The sequence below is a fragment of the Engraulis encrasicolus genome, chromosome 24 (genome assembly GCF_034702125.1).
Source record: "Engraulis encrasicolus isolate BLACKSEA-1 chromosome 24, IST_EnEncr_1.0, whole genome shotgun sequence".
NCBI classification, from domain to species: Eukaryota; Metazoa; Chordata; class Actinopteri; order Clupeiformes; family Engraulidae; genus Engraulis; species Engraulis encrasicolus.
In genome coordinates, this window is record NC_085880.1 from 47,190,605 (window position 1) to 47,204,482 (window position 13,878).

The following is a 13,878-nucleotide window of genomic DNA, read 5'->3' on the forward strand; positions in this document are numbered from 1 at the left end:
AACACACACACACACACACACACACACACACACACACACACACACGTGACAGCGCACCTTATGTTTCTTTCGGTTAGACCAGAGATGTCGGGTGCGGTGATAAAATGCATGGGAGGGGCGTGAGAGGATAAGAAAGGCGAAAACTAACGAATACGTTTTTGATGCACTGCAGTCAGCGCGGCTATGGAACATGTGTAACGTTACTGTTAGTGCAAATAAATCCCCGCGAGCCCCGTGAAGATGCCGCTCCTTGTCGTTAAGAAGGATGGGCTATAGGCTAAGTTCACCCCGAAGAACAGTAGCCTGTTCGGCCCTCCAAGAGAATGTCATTTCCCCTGATGTCCATGCGGTCAATATTAAATCAGGAAAGGTTGCATGCGCATAGTTACAACTGTACAGTAAAAGTGACAAGAATTAAGAACCTACGTGAAGGACATGAAATGTCACAGCGGACAAAATAGTAACAGGTCTCCGCCCCTACCTTAGGCAACTCCACGTAGCGTGTGCGTCTTCTTTAATCCATATTATGCTCCTTGCTACTCCATGCTGGAAATGTAATCCTTGGCGAGCAGTGCAGTGACAAACTTCGTCATTTTATGTTCAACATTTAAGACAGCATCGAAGGCATGCTAAAACATGGCCTACACTAGGCCTACAACAAAAGACCACGCGTTCACTGACAACTGTTGATTTGGCGCTTATTAAGAAAGCAAGTTGACTCGGCATTCCTGCTCGGCTGACTGGGAGTGAGCGTCCATGTTGCCGCTGGTAACCGGCGCGTGCATACAGCCAATAATAATCCTCGCACGAGTAGCCTACCAACATTTTCATTTATGCATATTCAATTACTTATTTTTTAATCACAAAACTGCCGTTTGCATGAACGTTTCCTCTGGTTGCTTACATTTTTCACAACGTCTGTTTGCTTCAAGCCCGAGTCCGAGCCGAGTGCGCCAGATATTCTATTTTTTTTGTCCGAGTCCGGCCCGGCCCGTCGGGTTCCGACCCGGCCCGTCGGGTTTCGGTCGGGTTGCCATGCTCTGATGCACACACACCAGGGATTGACATTAATTTTTTCACCCACCGGCCACTGTGGCTAGCGGTTTTCCTGAGTCACTAGCCATTCAGGTATTCCATTAGCCACAAATTTTGTATTGTTTTTTCTCTTCATCATGTAGTAGCCTATGTACATCCAACCTCAGAAGATGTGGTGTTAAAGCAAGATGTGTGTGTGTAGCTTTTTACATGAAAATACTGTACATCAAGCAAAAATAAACTTACTGAGCTTTTTCTTGAACTTAAATACAATTGATACACAAAGCGGCAAGCAATAGAATATAGGGTACTCTCCTGCCTTCGCCAAGTCAGTCTCATGTATCATGTAAGCTATCCCTGGGCAAACAAACTCTGCTTTTTTAACACTGCAGCCAATGCCAAAGACTAGACAGCGTAACACAGCACTGTTGTGGATATGCAGCCTGAGGGGAATCTAAAGCAAAACACTGACACACATGGCCAAGTCACTGGCTTTCCCTCAGCAGGCAGCTAGCCTGATTATCATCGAATTTTAAATCTCTTCGAGACTTGGTCTGACCAAGAGCACAACAATTAACATTTCCCAAATGGTATGGTTGACCAACCTCCCTTTGCTAATGGTTGTTTGCTTCCCGTTTTTTCGGGAGCTCAGAATCGTGTTTGTATTGTTCTTGGCCTGACTAGAGGTAACGCTGAAGTTGTTGCGTCACTAGGAGGCCCAGCCTGGCTAACGTAACACAGCACTGTTGTGGATATGCAGCCTGAGGCGAATCTAAAGCAAAACACTAACAGACACGTGGCCAAGTCACAGGCTTTACCTCAGCAGGCAGCAGGCAGCAGGGTTGCCAGATGAGGCTGACTATTTCCAGCCCAAAACATACTGAAAACCCGCCTGGAGGCACTAAATCCCGCCCAATTCTATTGATTTCTATGGCCAAAAATTGGGCGTTTTTTCTCCAAAATCCATGTTTAACCGCACATGGCCATCCTAAGCAGCCCAATTGGGCGGGAAACCGACCGAATCTGGCAACACTGGCAGTCATCTGCAGTCTCGTGACTTACGTAAGGAGATGCACCATATAAAGGGATATCACCATATAAAGGGATGTCACGGATGACTTTATGATGCACGCCTGCCTGTACTTGACTGCTCTGCTACTTTCTATCTGTATGGGTTTGAAGGCATAATTATAAGAAAACAGAACATATATGACAGACAAATGTCTGCACACTAAACATTTTTTTTTTCCTTTGTAATGGTCAAGCTTTCAGTCTATGACCTTCCTCAGGGCTCAGTACATCGCCTACTTAATAAATAAAAAATGTAAATGTTACAAAGGATTGCATGACAGTCAGCACAAAATTGGTTTCTAGACTGCGATACACAAACACAGTATCTTCCTTCGTCGTTGATCATTTCCTGCCACACAGGATGACAGGAAGAGGTTTTGTGATCAGATGGCGACGCGTGCAGTACATGATGCCCTCATGACAAGAAAAATGAGAAAAGGTCACACCATGCATAGGTTCTTTATTATTACACAGACGCGTTTCGGCATGACGCAAAAACGGATGCAGAACGCCAAAACGGTAGGGAGAACGCCAAAACGGAAGGGGGAACGCCAAAACGCGTCTGTGTAATAATAAAGAACCTATGCATGGTGTGACCGTTTCTCATTTTTCAGTTTTAAAATATTTTGCTCAGCACTCTCAGAGGAAGAAAACCTTGTTGGGTGAAGCCTGCTCCAAACTTTATGAGCCCTTCTTATGACAAGACACATAAGCAACGTACAGCAATAGTCAGCAACGCCTACCCTTAGTTTGTAAGCATGACATACGCATGGCCATAGGTACAGACAACAGAGAGAGAGAGAGAGAGAGAGAGAGAGAGAGAGAGAGAGAGAGAGAGAGAGAGAGAGAGAGAGAGGGAGAGAGAGAGAGAGAGAGAGAGAGAGAGAGAGAGGGAGAGAGAGAAATGGTTTAAAGACAGAAAGAAGAAAAAGCAAGCATAATAATTCACTGCAGAGCAATGGGGCCCACCACATCATATATTTCTCCATAAATCCCTGAGTAGCTAATATTCTGCCAGTCAGCTGAGGGATTAATGCTGCATGTTACAGGAAGAGAGAAAGAGCAAGAGAGACACAAAGAAGAATAAATTCACAGAGAGAGAGAGAGAGAGAGAGAGAGAGAGAGAGAGAGAGAGAGAGATGATCCAGTAAGAGAGAAAGACCAAGTGAGACAGAAGGAAGAAAGTATTCACAGCAGAGGGCCAATCTGTCTTCTCTCTGTCACCACATAGGGTACATACATTTCTCCATAATAAGTCCCAGAGTCAAGTAGCTAATCTGCTGCATTTGAAATCAGATGAGGGATTAACACTGCATGCTACAGTACCCTCATGGGAGTACCATTGCGTCGCTTGGGTGGTACCACAAAAAAAGGTGACAGATGCACATTGGTCGACATTGCAAGAAACTGAATGCACCTCTTTTTTGGGGTACCAATCAAGCGACACAATGGTACTCCCCTTGAGGGTACTGCTACAGCGACGAATTCTGTACCTTTTTTTCTGAGAGTGCACACACAGCCTCTTGCGGACTGGACTGCTTCCTTTCATACCAAGAGCCTGCTGGGCTGCTCCACAGTAGGCATGCCTGTCATTGATAAGCAGCAACACTATATTTAGACACACAACACCAGCTATAGCACGGTGGAGGACAGCAGCTACGCATACGGCTATGCTTACTACTACAGGAGTGATAGTTAGTGTGTGTGTGTGTGTGTGTGACAGAAGAGAGAGGAGAAGAAGGGAAGGGAGGCAGAGAGAGAGAGACAGAGAGAGATAGAGAGAGGCAAATACTGGTTGCATGCTTGTGTGTATGCCCTGTCAGTTGTGGAAAGGGTATTTTTCACCTCCTATATGATGCCAATCAGACTTTGATTTCTCTGCCCAGCTAGAAAGCTTTCAGACCCTGAGTGCCTGGACACATTTAGTCATTACAGAGATGTAACGAGGGGCGAAGTGCTCAGTTACACAGAGAGAGGAAGAAGGAGAGAGATTTTACAGAGCTAGAGGGTGAAGAGAGAGAAAGAGAGAAGACAGAGATAACGAGAGAGAGAGAGAGAGAGAGAGAGAGAGAGAGAGAGAGAGAGAGAGAGACAGACAGACAGAGAGAGAGAGAGAGAGAGAGAGAGAGAGAGAGAGACAGAGAGACAGAGAGACAGAGAGAAAGAGGGAGCCTCAAGGGAGAGGTGGAGTGTTGGGGGATAACGCTCTGAAGGCCAGCATGAGGTAAAAGTCTAGCAATGCTGCATTCTGATTCTAGAACATCCAAAATAACATTCCAAACATAGATAGGCTGGGGATTCTAACAACACATCACATAGTGACGCTAGTAGGGGGTTGTATTTGTATATATAATGGTTTATTGTGTCAAGAAAATGTGCTCACGTGCATTTGTTAGGATAAGTGTTTGTTTTGAATAGCAAATGATGTGGTCAGAGTGCAATCCAGTAATATGTAAATGATGGCTTTCGCTTTCATGATGACTGCAATGCCACAATGCACAGAGGAGATGGCACTGCCTAATCTGGGTACTAGCCATGGAATAAACTGGATGTAGGTCAAAAATGACCTCACCATTGCCTTAGGCCATGATGACACAAGTGGAATAGAAATGCCTGTTCAAAAGGCTTTGACATATTACTGTATATCTGATCAGTATTTTATTTTGCACATACGTACTATTGCATATTTTATAAAATGTAATTGTTTGCCGGTATAACCCTGCATTATGATTTGTACAGTATTTTTCTCCATGTCTATACCCCTCTCACCTTAATGTTCTTAAAGTGATACTGTCCCATTTTTTGAAATCAGCTTATTTTATATCTCTCCTTCACTTTCCTATCACTTTAAACACACGAAAAACATTTTGAATCTCAAATCTATATTCTTTCATCCAAGAAATTTCATCAACTGCTTTCCAATTCGCTCTTTTTTTTCCTTTTTCTTTTAAATTAAGTACTTTCTATTTATCTTCTGTTTGCCGAGGCAAGCACATGCAGCCTATTTAGTCGACTTGTGTATCTATGGCTCCACATTAGTCTGTCTCAGAGCCATCTAATAACAGAGTTGCGCAAACCGGGGACCAGGAAGTCGGTTGGTGATGTGATTCGCGTAGATTAAAATGTTTCTTAACAGTAAACTTCTGTTCGTTGGAAACTAACACAGAACCATCACATACCAAACAAAGATTAAGTACAAACAAATTACATTACCTTTACCACATTGTCTGTGTTCTACGGCCACCTCCTAGAACTAAGTACTGTAACTTCTAATAGAACTAAAGTCAATGGGGATTTCCATGTTAACGCTCCGTGAGGCTGCATGAGAGCCGCCATTGCTGTGGAAAGATTGGTCCATAGAGGTCTATGGGAGTGACGTAACTCTGTTATTAGATGGCTCTGGTCTGTCTACCATAGTGTTTCTCAACGGGGATGCTACAGCCCCCAGGGGGCGTTAGGGAGCCCTAGGGGGCGTTGAGAAAGATACAGCTGAAAGGGGACAGTGCTTTGCCATTAGTGAACATTAGTCTATTTGACCATTTATGACTAAGGGGGCAATGTCAGGCTTATGGTGTGGTCAAAGGGGGCGTTGAGAGGCTTATGGTGAGGTAAAGGGGGCATTTGTTCTAAAAAGGTTGAGAACCACGTGCATACAGTACATCCATGTTGCAGGTTTGTATTCAGGCTGCATCTATTCACAGATGACCCAAAATCTCCAACTGAACTGAACTCTGTGAATCTGAAACCCTCCCTATCACTCTCTACCACAGCAGCCACAAAAGGCCACAAAGTGCTTGCAGCCTATTTAGATTTCTACATCTGTATCTATGGCTCCACAATAATCTGTCTAGGGAACCTTTTTCATTCGAGAAGGACCACTTCAAATTCATCCGAGGGCCATTAAAAGTCCTCCGAGGGCCGTATTATGAACACAAATCAGGATTTCCCCATGCACTTTAGGCCTATTTTGAAGGCAGCCACCTTAAAAACAGACCCCACCTTCTCTAGGTCTCCTGAATATAACTTAGCTGCATTGCATAAATGTATTTCCTAAGTTTCCTTTACAATGTCATATTTCATGTGAAGCTGCATAACATTAAATCTATATCGGAGGACGGATCAAACGGCCCACGTTCCCCACCCCTGGTCTACCATGTGCATACAGTACATCTATGCTGCAGGTTTGTATTCAGGCTGCATCTATTCACCGATGACCCAAAATCTCCAACTGAACTGAACTGACTGTGAATCTGAAACCCTCCCACTCTCTTCCACAGCAGGCCACAAAAGGCCACAAAAGGCCCCGTGCAACATGAGCCACTCAGCCGGCTGCAATCGCGCTCTAGACACTGGAGTGGCACGTCCGAGCACAGGAATGTCCTCAAGTGCCTCTGGGTGTGTATGTGTGTGTGTGTGTGTGTGTGTGTGTGTGTGTGTGTGTGTGTGTGTGTGTGTGTGTGTGTGTGTGTGTGTGTGTGTGTGTTAGGGCTGGGCGATATGGAAAAAAGCAATATCACGACATGGCTAACTTTATATCACGATAACGATATAGATCACGATATAGCACAATTACATACGTTTTCAGTTATTCTCTTCATTTGCTCTTTATTTTTTGTCGCAAAACAACCTTTCTTTAAAATTGATCTTTTTGTTATTTTTACAGTTACATGAACTTATAGTGTGTATTGTGACAACATGGAATGTAATTAAATGATATTCAATTGTATAAAACTGATAAAATTACTATCACGATATAAACGATATAGGAGAAAGGTCTCGATATACACTTTTATATCACGATAACGATATATATCGTCATATTGCCCAGCCCTAGTGTGAGTGTGGCTCTCTTTTGGGACAGGGACACTGAATGCACTCAATAGCCAATGAGGTTCTCCAATGCACTCTTGTTGAGAGGTTGTGTGTGTGTGTGTGTGCGTGCGTGCGTGCGTGCGTGCGTGTATGTGTGTGTGCGTGCCTGAGTGTGTGAGTGTGTATGTGTGTGTGTGTGTGTGTGACAGGGACACTAAATTCACTGTAAAACCAGCTTCGCCCATGCACTCCTGTTAGGTGGGCTGTCATTGTGACACCGCACTCCACAGCACATAAGTGAACACTGCACTCTGCACACAAACAAATTGTATTTATGCCTCACGTCACCCTTGCAAGGGGACAGCCCTCAATGGCGCCCCAAGGGAGCAGTGCGGCGGGACGGTACCATCAGAGATTCTTTAAATATATATATATCTTATCTACTCTCTCTGGTACCATGCTTAGGGTACCTCACCTCAGTCATGAAGGAGGATGTGGGAGAGCATTGGTTAATTACTGTGTGTGCGAGTCAGTGTACATAGAGTGTGTGTGTGTTCCAAGTTGTGGGAGGTCTGTCCTGTGGTGTCGCCCGCCCGCGTGTCGTGTGTAGACAGGCAGCCTCCGCGCCCAGACGAGTCAGCTGTTGTGTTGCCGGAATTAAGGCGTAAATACACACACACACACACACACACACACACACACACACACACACACACACACACACACACACACACACACACACACACACACACACACAGCCTGCTGAAAAACACTAAAGAGGCAGCCATACAGCTGTCAGGGCCCTTAACACATCCACACACACACACACACACACACACACACACACACACACACACACACACACACACACACACACTACATAGCATAAATAAACACAGTATACAGAGTGCCGGCTGAAGACACTACAGAATTAAGAGAGCTGGTCAGCTGTCAAGACCCTAAACACATCCCACTGCATACTTGCATACACACACACACACACACACACACACACACACACACACACACACACACGCGCGCACACACACTCACACACACACACACTGAATGTATATATACAAATATGTAGACCTGCTCGCCTCGCTCTCCCTCCCATTGCTATAATAATCACCGTCTCTCCCGTCCCGGGTTTATGCTAGCACTTGTGGCTGTTACATTTAGCACTGTCTGGGTCATTACCCTAATCCAGTGGTTCTCAACCTAGGGGCCGGGACCCCACGTGATGGGACTGCCTGGAATACAGATGGGGACGCCGGAGATCAGTGGTGAAAAAACAATACTGATAAAAAAAAACATTTTTCAACTGTTTGTGCACTAAAACACCACAAATAATCAAATCAATCAAACTCTCATAAATACTGTATCTATTTTTAGCCTACAAGTAAGCTCAAATAAATCATGCAAGTGATTTAAACCACTGCATGTAAAACATGTGTAATATCCTGACCAAAATAGAGTTAAGTTAAGTGTATCAATTGCTTAATTATTTAACTAATTTATTTTTTATTTAATTGACTAGTTTAATGTAAAATATGGATAATATCCTGTCCCAAGGGGGGGGGTCGCCTGAAATTTGGGATGTGGAAATGGGGTCGTCTGAGGCTTAAAAAGGTTGGGAAGCTCTGCTCTAATCTGTCTCTCAGGGTGCATCCCAATATGTGACCTTGCCACCTCCACTTGCTTGTCTCCTCGTCCCGCCTCCTGGCCCCTCCTCCGTGGAGAAAACGATAAAGTTTCCCAGCTGTCAGCCTCGCCACAACAACTTTTGAGGGACTGTTTTCATTCACCATCCCAATTGCAAATGAGAAAAAGACTTTACAATTGAGCTTTTGCAAGATATTGAAATATGATGCTGTTGTCAGTGATGTCATCATGACGAGAAGCAAGTGGAGGAGGCAAGTGGAGGAGGCAAGGTCACATATTAAAACGCACTCCCAGTGTTGTCCATCAGCCATCGTCACCAAGCAGCCACACTTGACGACAACACACAGCAACTGGGTGGTACCAACTGACCACAGCCCCATCAACAGCAACTGGGTGGTACCAGTTGACCACAGCCCCATCAACAGCAACTGGGTGGTACCAGTTGACCACAGCCCCATCAACAGCAACTGGGTGGTTCCAACTGACCACCACAGCCCCATCAACAGCAACTGGGTGGTACCAACTGACCACAGCCCCATCAACAGCAACTGGGTGGTACCAGTTGACCACAGCCCCATCAACAGCAACTGGGTGGTTCCAACTGACCACCACAGCCCCATCAACAGCAACTGGGTGGTACCAACTGACCACCGCCCCATCAACAGCAACTGGGTGGTACCAACTGACCACAGCCCCATCAACAGCAACTGGGTGGTACGGTACCAACTGACCACAGCCCAATCAACAGCAACTGGGTGGTACCAGTTGACCACAGCCCCATCTCTAGATATGACTGGAATGCGTCTCGAGCCAGACGCTAGACACAACACAATGGGGATGGGTCTAGCATCAGGGCCAAAATATATATAATGGGCTGGGAGGGTCTACCATACTGTAAAGTAAGTTCCCCGCTAATTGAAAAGAGGAGCATCTCGAGTATTCAAGGAGTGGCAGTATGAACAGATATCCTTTACAGCAGAAGGCACTATGTGTATTAGGCCCTTGTGTATGTCTTGTATCTTCAGTATGTCTTGTATCTACTGTATGTATCCACAGTATGTAAGCTGTCAGACACCTTCATTTCTCTCAGGATGAATAAAAAGTACTCTACTCTATTCTACTCTATTCTACTCTACTCTATTCTACTCAACTCTACTCTACAAGAGCCATTATGTAAGCTTAATAGATGCTTGCAGTCCTGCACTGTGTGGGAAATGTGCACACTGACCATCAGAGATAGTTGAGGGAGTCAATTCTGTATGTACTGTATATTAGAAGATATTTAAGAAGGCATGTACTATATTGTTGTATAGTTTGGAGAATAGTTTACAATAACGTTTTAGGACTGGAGATCAGCTGTGAATCCCTGCGTCAATATATTCTCATAGACATTCAGGTCCAGGTCATACCACCCACCAGAGACACAGCTCCAACAAGAAGCACAGCTGTGTGAAGTACAATAAAATGTTTATAGACTATGCCCCAGTTTGTTATAAAGGGTTTTTAACTGTATGGACTTTACACCTTTTAGTGTCATATGCAAGAGTTGCCTGAAGTAGCCAGTGTTGCCAGATTGGGCAGGTGCCCGCCAAATTGGGCTACTTTGGATGAACGTATGCGGGTAAAAATCGGAAAAATCGGAAAAATTGGCCATTTGACGTTTTTTTTCAGCCGTTTTGGGTCCATAGAAGTCAATGTAATTTGTTGAATTTGGGCGGAATTTAGCGCATTTTGGTGGTTTTTGACACGCTTTTGGGCGGGATTTGGTCAGACACATCTGGCAATGCTGGAAGTAGGCCCAGTGTTTTTAAAGAAGGGACATTTGTCCATTGACTTCAAGAGCAACAGCATATTGGAGTTTACTGGCTCATCTTTGGAGACCACTCAGCATTTCTCCCTCAAAAGAAAAATAAAACTCTTTGGAGATGGGCCAAACGACGCCGATTCAAATTTGCTGAAAACACTCACAATTACATGTACGTCATACCAACGTTGCTATGACAATGTAGAGACTGAGAGTCTTAAGTAGCCGATTAAGACTTGGTCATTACCATTTTGGTGACATTAAGGTTACAACAGAGGCTCTGCGTTAAGCGGTTAAGCACATGGGTGAAAGTACAGTACACCAGGAGTGGCACACTGCACTGCACTGCCCTCAGCGGAGGGAGGGTGTAGTCAGGGCAGGATTATACATAAGGGCCAGTGGCACATAACAGTGCCCAGGGGCATTAAGCATTTCTGACCATTGAGGGGGCATTACGACACACAAACTTTTTTTTTTTAATTGTCTTTTTCAACTTTATTTGATAGGACAGTGTGAGAGGTGGACAGGAAGCGAATTGGGAGAGAGACGAGGAGCGGTCGGCAAAGGACCCGGGCCGGGAATCGGACCCGGGTCAGCCGCATGGAAGGCGAGTACCCTACCGGTTGGCCATGGCAGGGCCACACAAACTTTTAAGGGGGGCACCTGCGAGGTATTAGTGCCCCGGAGTTACCACAATGTCTTTATACGGTCCTGGGTGTAGTGCAGTGGTTCCCAACCTATGGGTCGGGACCCCCCTTATGGGTCGCCAAAGATCCACAGGGGGTCGCGGAGCCCTCTTGATTTTAAGGGGTTTCGTTTTAAATATATATAGCCCATGTTGAATAAAAGACAAAGCATTTAACTAATAAATGCATAGACGCAACAAATTGTAAGTGCTACATTAAATATTTATTCTATATTTGACCAAAGACGAATTGAGGAATAAAATAACTAAAAGAAGTTTTCGCAGGAAACGGAGGGCATCTTGTGACTCCGTCTCGTGCGGGCGCTCGCGTGGTTGGGTCACCAAAGCTTACAATAGTAAAAACATGGGTCCCTTAAGAAAAAGGTTGGGAACCACTGGTGTAGTGGGCTATTGATTCAGCTGGTACTGGACAATAGAGTCATTATAAAGGAGTTGAAAACCCCCCCGGGACGGAGCCTACCCACCTCACCCGACGTCACCCCACCTACCTGGGCACTGCCAAGCCTGCCAAGCACTAGGTCCTACTGTAGCCTACTCTCCCACACCCAAACCTGCACACAAAGCCTTCAGGTCAAATTCAATGGACACACACCACCACCAGCGCACATTTAGTAAAGTAAGCCAGAGTTTGATAGAACAGAAGTAGAGCTAGAGCTTCCCCTACAGATGTAATTCATTCAGGGTATTACATTGCTTCAACTTTGTAATATCGTACTACTAGTGTTGTAATTACACCTGTAAGAGGACATCTACTTCTACTTCTATACAGCACTGAAGTAAGCTGTGTTTCTCCCAGGTGAATACTTTTTGAAGTATCTGCTTGTCAACAACATTATATTTGTTATTGAGTTTATTTGTTGTCTATTAACTCTAGAAGCACCAGGTATGTATGTATGGTGATTACTATGTGCACTACTTCAATGCTGCTAGGATACTTCAATGTATCCAGCCTGTGTTCACTAATTCTGTGTATTCATTTTACATAACTCTGCCGTTGAATAAAGAGTTATCTATTCCTGAACATCTCCTGTGCACAATGTCTGCTCTGCACAGCAAAACCCCAAAGGCTGTTCACGTTGCATTGAGTGTGCTGGGCTGCATCTGCCCCTTTGCTTTCTGCATGGGTGACCAGACTATAGCACTGGCTGGCGGTAACACGGTGCACTGAATGGAAGAAAATATGACTAATGTAGCCTACTGTGACCAGGACTGATGATTCAGAAACGTGTTCAACACGAGGCAGCAGAGATTCAACATAAACACAATGCTAACGCAAGGTTGCTGCCAGGACAAGACTAGGGGGAAGCCTATACTTGACTTGCACCTGTTCGGCGGGAGCCGGTAAATTATTAAAAGTGGTGGCTGAGTTCCAATAAAACAACACACTCAAATAGCAACTTTGCAGAGGAAGAGCGAAGCCACCGGTGGAAAGTGTGTCAGTTTCGCAGTAGTTACAATGTAATTCCCCCGACTGAGTACCGGAACAACGGCATGCATGTGCAGTTACTTTTGTTTCCATTCTGTTTCGGTCTCTCACTGCCTGCTACTGCTATCCTCGTGTGTTCACAAACTTACTTGGATGTTTGTCGTTCTGAGGTCAAAACAGACAGATCGAGGTATTGTAACAACTAGGCCAATGCATGGCGGTTGCATTAAAAAAATAAACGTTTCCCTTTTGTAGCCTCGTCCAAATAGGTTATGTTTATCTAATGTCTGACCAAGTTTCTCATAACATCAGTCGTAGACTTGACTAGTCTAAAGCCAGCGTCAAAAAGTGATGTGAGTTATTACTCTACCTTACTCCATGGTTTGCAAAAGTACCGATGTCCTCCGATGAAATGCTGAATACTTTGTGGAGGATGTGGGTTATTTTTGTAGATTAATCCTCTCCGGAGCCCGCCCGTAGATGATGTTGGAGTGGAGTGGGGGAACAGATAATCTTCCGAGTCGGACGAACAACAGCAATGTCCACAACTCAAGTCGCTGTAGATGGTCCATTCACGTTAACATGAAAGTCTCCGATTAGAAAAAATAAAACACAAACACGGTTTCAATGCCTAAGATGAGAGCAACAGTTCAATCATCAAAACACATCCCAACATCATCATCATCCAGATATCGGGTCAGTCCACAGGGGAGGAGCGGTCAAGAATCACCTGGGTGTCAGAGGCTGCCCTGATCAAATTAGAGCACCAAAATGGAACAGGAAAAAAGCACAGCGCTCTGAAACGTTGGGCTGAGTCAAAGGCTCGTTGTTCCCATAATCTGGTGAGTAAATGCTGCAAAAAATAGCGGACGAAAAGGCAAAACAACACAGTGCCTCACTGAGTAGTCAGAGTGCTGCCCTGAGAGCTGTTTTCCCTCCTCCCTCTCTCATCCATCCTCACGAGCGCCGTGCAGCTGATGTGTGACGTCAACGCGCTTTTCAAAAGTCCCCGAGCGTGCGCGCGAGCTGTGTGCAGTAGCGTGCACGTGGTGGGCTGTGGATTGTGGATTGTGGTCTCTCTATAGCCTACTTTATAATAACATGAAGCTGTTTTGATGTGATGCCGCCCAGTGATCAAACAAAGTGGCTTTAATTCATTTTGTATTTCTATTCTTTAGGCCTACAAATGCGCCCAATCGTTGTTCTCAATATTTTGGTAAGTTTGGCTTTAAGTATGCCTAAGCACATTGAATTCTATAGGTTTTGGCACATAATAGCCTATTAGAATTATATTGACAGAATTTTATATAAGTCTATATGATTTATGTTTAACTTATGCCTTAATTATGTTTTCTATAC

The 13,878-nt window shown here is 44.8% G+C and overlaps 1 protein-coding gene across 1 annotated transcript in view; it reads right to left on the minus strand.

The window, feature by feature from the left end:
* Positions 1-13,450, minus strand: part of ccser2a (coiled-coil serine-rich protein 2a) — a 172,767-nt gene extending 159,317 nt beyond the window's left edge. Inside the window, exon 1 of the mRNA XM_063191315.1 lies at positions 12,890-13,450. The gene's annotated coding sequence lies outside the window, so the exon portion shown is untranslated. The remainder of the gene's footprint in view (positions 1-12,889) is intronic.
* Between the last annotated feature and the right edge of the window lie 428 nt (positions 13,451-13,878).